Here is a 6,000-nt window from a genome sequence, read left to right as displayed (position 1 = left end):
TCAAATAATATTTTAAAGTTAAAGCAATTTCTGTGGAACCTTTGCACAAGTTATTTTCTCTCATTTCCCACCAAACGTAAACCACATTATATACAATTTCCTCTTTGGTCTCTTGCAGGTTCATGAGCATTTTTTTTTCTATTCTCACAGGTCATTACATGATGCCTTCTCACTTTTACTCAACAAATTGATATAGAAGTCACAATAATTTTTGAATCTTCCCACATCGTTCCCAGCTGCTAATATTATAGTGATCAAGAGAGTACTTTTAATAGTACTAAGCATCAAGTCAGCTGTGCTACATTCTCTGGTCTTATGTACTGGGAAAATAAAAATGTTGTATTGCCTTTCTTATCCTGGGTCTCACCTAGGAACTTGAGTGCTAATCAATCACACTATATTGTTCTGATAATGATACTTTCTTACACTTTTACCCGTAGTCCTCTCTGTATTGAAGAAAAAAAAAGATTAAGAAAATAGTTTTGGTCCATATAAACATACACTGAATCAGATTCCCCAAACACCTTTGTATCTATTCTGTTTCTTTTCTTATAAACATTGTCTTCTTCCTTCATATTCTATTTGGCATAAAAACTGTTTATCTCAGGTAAATTGGGTTACAATGAGGAAATATTGTGGTACTGCTGTATTTTATTTTAAGATCTTTGTCAGAGCTAGGTTAGGAACATCTATCAGAGAGATTCATAATTTAATATCAGAATGATTTGAGAGGTTGACTGAAGCCTAGTCATTAGTAAATACCACAGGCTTTCCTGCTTATGTTCTTTATTCTGATTCTAGCACCATTGCTTAAAATGAGATTACATGAATAAAACCAACAGCAGCTTCTTAGTTCATCCTTTTATTGTAGCACCTCATAATAATCCGCATTTTCTTTTTATGACAAAAAGCTTTTCTAGGTTGAAGGAAAATACATATGTTATATAATGTTCATAATGTGTTTTTCTTTTTTTAAAAAAATGGAACTCCAGTGAGAGGCCAAACATTTTCATGTGCGTTCAGCAAGAATAAAATGGTAATAAAACAAGACATCCTAAACCTGTTTTTTTTTGTTTTTTTGTTTTTTGTTTTTTAATTTTTTTTAACATTTATTCATTTGAGAGACAGAGCATGAACGGGGGAAGGTCAGAGAGAGAGGGAGACACAGAATCCAAAACAGGCTCCAGGCTCCGAGCTGTCAGCACAGAGCCCAATGCGGGGCTCGAACTCACAGATCATGAGATCATGACCTGAGCCGAAGTCGGACGTCCAACTGACTGAGCCACCCAGGTGCCCCCTAAACCTGTTTTTAAAATTATGGACATTGCAAGAAGGTAAGAACCCACCCCCCAATTCACTGTTATAAATTTATAACCAATATAAAACCCTTAAAAATAGAGAAGAAATTCAAATCAATACTTTTCTTTCTCCTTAACTCTATCAAAATAATAAAAGGGAAGCCCACTAGCCATCTACAGAAACCCTTGTATTTCTGTTTATTTTGGCTCATTGATGATATTTTAACTTATGCAATTAAGGCCTCAAGGCATGAGAGAAATGTATGTTTTTGAGGCTGCTTAGTTTTACCTAAAGTTAAATTTCCTCATGACACACTGAGCAGCATACTTTTTCTTTTTTCCTTTCTCTTCTTTCTCTCATACAAATGTCCTTCCTTTTATGGTCCTTTTTTATCCTATACAGTGGATAGACTGAACCCCACAGGCAGAAGACACTCAAGCCTGGTTGAGGGGAAACGATGTAATTATATTTATAAATATATGTTTTTTGAATGATATAGAAAACAGCTCAGTAGAGCTGAAGGTATATTTCAGTTTAATCAGAATCAAAGGAAAAAAGCAAAGTAATTCCTCAGTTTCATTCTCAACACATCTGTAATCACATCACTGTTAGCTACCCAGATGAAATCATTAAATTAGCATATTAGCAGTTCTTTGATAAGGAAATTATTTACTAATATTTATCAAAAAGAGCAACATATTTGACACAACTTTAATAAACCAGCTCCACGTTAGGCCATATTTAGAGTCTCCTGCTTACCATAGCGCAATGATATAAGTCATGTTGACTTTCTAAGTGGTTTGGAACAACAAATGTAAAGGATATAATGGATATTTTGTTTGTGTACATTAAATTTCCACTGCACATGTCAGATGAACGGATTTTTGGATCACAACATATGCTTGTTAAATTAATCACTTGCATATGCTTCTGGAGGTTGTGTAATGGAAAGAGGCAGAGGCAGCTTCAAGTGGCTTTAAAGGATTAAAAACTAATCAAAAAGCATACTTTCAAATTCCCTTGGTAATAAATATTGAAAATTAATTAGGATTATACGAGGCACCAGGAAAATTATGTAGATTATCATAATACTGTTGTGAGGTAGTACCATTATTATCTCCATTCTACAGATGGAATAGCTGTAGCTTAAAGAAGCCAAGTAAATAGGACAAGGTCACACAATTCCTCAAAGGTACCAGGATTTAAGCACAAGTAGTTCAAATGGACCTCTCAATAAGAGTGTACCCATGTATCTCCTTTAAATTAAAAACTACAGGCTTTAAAATAATGAATAAAGATCATTATAGACAAATATTTTTAAAGGGCCTTTTGATATTTGAAGCAACGGATACGTCACTGTGGTTTTAATTTTCATTTCCCAATAACATATGATGTCAAGCACCTTTTCAAATGCTCACTTGCTACCTGTATAATCTTCTTTAATGAGGTGACTGTTAAGGTGGTTAGCCCATTGTTTGTTTTTTTGTTTGTTTTGTTTTCTTATTGTTGAGTTTTAAGGGTTCTTTGTATATTTTGAATAGCAGTCTTTTATCAACTGCATTTTTTTGCACATGTTTTCTCCCAGTCTATGGTTTGTCTTATTTTCTTAATATTTCCTTTTACATAAAAGAAGGTGTTTTTATTTTATTGTATTGTATTGTATTGTATTGTATTGACCTTTAGTTAATAATACTTTGGATCATGTCTCTGGTGCTATATCTAAAAAATCATTGATCATTGTTGTATCCAAGATCACCTAGGTTTTCTTTTATTACCTTCTAGGAGTTCTATAGTTTTTCACTTATATTTAAGAAGATGAGGGGCGCCTGGGTGGCGCAGTCGGTTAAGCGTCCGACTTCAGCCAGGTCACGATCTCGCGGTCCGGGAGTTCGAGCCCCGCGTCGGGCTCTGGGCTGATGGCTCAGAGCCTGGAGCCTGTTTCCAATTCTGTGTCTCCCTCTCTCTCTGCCCCTCCCCCGTTCATGCTCTGTCTCTCTCTGTCTCAAAAATAAATAAATGTTAAAGAAAAATTAAAAAAAAAACAAAAAAAAAACAAAAAAAAAGAAGATGATTTATTTTGAGCTAATGTTTATGAGGCTGTAAGGTCTGTGTCTAGCTTCACTTTGTTGCATGTGAATGTCCAGGTGTTCCAGCACCATTTGTTGAAGAGCTTGTCTTTGGTCCACTGTATTGTTCTTGCTTCTTTGTCAAAGTTCAGTTGACTATACTTATGTGGGTCTATTTTTGGGTTCTGCATTCTGTTCTGTTGATTTACTTACCTGTTCTTCCACCAATACCAATTCTGACTTAATTACTGTAACTTAATAACAAGCCTTGACGTTGCATAGCCTCATTCCTCCAACTTTGTTCTTCAATATTTTATTGTATTGGCTATTCTGGGTCTGTTTGATTTCCCAATTAAACTTTTATTTTTGTTTTATTTTTTAAATATTTATTTTTGAGAGAGAAAGAGAGATAGTGTGAGCAGAGAAGGGACAGAGAGAGGGAGACAGAGGATTCAAAGCAGGCTTCTGTGCTGACAGCAGACAGCCTGATGTGGGGCTAGAATGCATGAACTATGAGATCATGACCTGAGCCAAAGTCAAATGCTTAACTGACTGAGCCACCCAGGTGCTCTCCATTTAAACTTTAGAATCAATTTGCCAATATCCATAAAAATACAAAGAACCATTCTTGAAATTTAAATTTTAAAAAATCTTCCTCAGATAAGTTTTACAAAAATCTTTTTTATCTTATTTTAAATGGTGTTAGTTGAGTTTCACAAGAGTTATGAGGAAGTTACTATGAAGTTAAGACTGTAAACCAGGATCCATAGACAAATACAGTGCTCCTTTTAGAGACATACAGGTGCTTGATTAGAACTGGGTTGTAAGTAGTTAAACTAGTAAGAAAAAAATAGTGAATGTAGTAAAACATAAAAGATATAAGGTGATCCAAAGTAATTTATATTTGTGAAAAATTGTGTGTATATATAATTTATTTTGAATGTATGTTGTTATTCCAACTACAGTTCTACAATGAGCTCATTGTACCCAGTGGCCCAAGACATGTGTGGTAGTGTAAATAGACTCCCAAACACATCCTCAAACTAATCTCCACAGTCTGTGAATGTTATATGGCAAAAGGATTTTGCAGATATGATTAAATTAATGGTAGTGATGATGGGGAGATTTTCCTGGATTGTCCAGGTAGGCCAATGTAACGATAGCAATTTTTATAAGAGTGACATAGAAAAAGTCACAGTCAGAAAAGAAAGAAAAATCCCCACAGAAACAAGAGATTAGAATGTTAAGTATAGAAGATGAAGAAAGAGGCCGCAGTCAAAGAATATATACAGGACTGCCAAAGTCATGATCCCACGGTTCCTGAGTCAAAGCCTCCAACCGGGCTCTGTGCCGACAGCTTAGAGCCTGGAGCCTGCTTTGGATACTGTGTCTCCCTCTCTCTTCCCCTCCCCTGCTCATGTTCTGTCTCTCTCTCAAAAATAAATAAACCTTAAAAATTAAAAAAAAAAGAACATATAGAGGAACACCAGGAGCTGAAAAAGATAAGGAAATGGATTGTCTCCAACGTCTCCAAAAGAAACCAGCCTTATTGACACCTTGACCTCACTTTGGACGTCTATCTCCCAGTTCTGGAGCAGAATAAATTGGTATTTTTTTTAAATGACTAAGTTTCTGGTGATTTATTACATACAGCAGCAATAGGAACCTAATACAACATACATTAAATATGTTTCTTACTTTATGATATAAATATTTCATACATAATTTTGTTAAAGCTATTTTGGTTAAATGTTTGACTATGCTTATATTAAGTAAGGTGACTTTGTAGTAATTTTTACCATTAATTTTAAACATGATTCAAACTACAACCAGTTTTTAGTATATTATCTTCAGATAACTAAGAATATGTCATTTTTTACAAATACTATTTACTCAACAATTACGTTTTTGAAATTGCAGGAAATAAACATTGTCTTATTTAGGATATCAGATAATTGAATACTATAAAATCATAAAATATCTAATCTATAACTAAAAAACATTATGACCTAAATTAATATACAACAGAAGCATTTACTAGCATATTAAATATAACAAGGAGAAACTAGGCAATGTGGATAATAAGTCAGAAAAACTTTACAGAGAAATTCACAGAGAAATAAAAGCTTAAAAATTCCCAAGAGATGAAAGGATATGAAAAGTATAGTAAAATATCAAGCTTATTTTGTTTCCAGAGATTATGATAGTAAATAGATTTCAATCAATATTTTATAACTCCAAAGAATTTTACAAACTGAAAAGATAATGAGCCACATATATAAATAAAAACAAAACAATGTCCTCCAAAACACTATGAACTCCTAGTGAGAGTTCTGTTCCTATTTAAAATACAACTCTAGAATAAAAGCATTGTACCCAATGCACGATTGCAAATTTTAGAGAAGCTTTCTTATATATGAAGTAAGTACTTAGTAAACTATCTTCTAGAATTATTTAGGTTAACTATCATGTTTATATCAAGTATTGCATTTTAGGGGTAATTTTTTCCTCAATATCGTATGTTGGTTTCTGTATTTACTCTCATATGTGAAATACCAAAAAAACAAAAACAAAAACAAAAACAAAACAAAAAAAAACTTTGCAAATTACATAAAATAACAGTTTCATGACCATC

This window comes from Prionailurus viverrinus, chromosome B1, assembly GCF_022837055.1.
Source record: "Prionailurus viverrinus isolate Anna chromosome B1, UM_Priviv_1.0, whole genome shotgun sequence".
Classification (NCBI taxonomy): domain Eukaryota; kingdom Metazoa; phylum Chordata; class Mammalia; order Carnivora; family Felidae; genus Prionailurus; species Prionailurus viverrinus.
The sequence above is the reverse complement of the archived record's forward strand: the minus strand, read 5'-3'. Positions refer to the sequence as shown.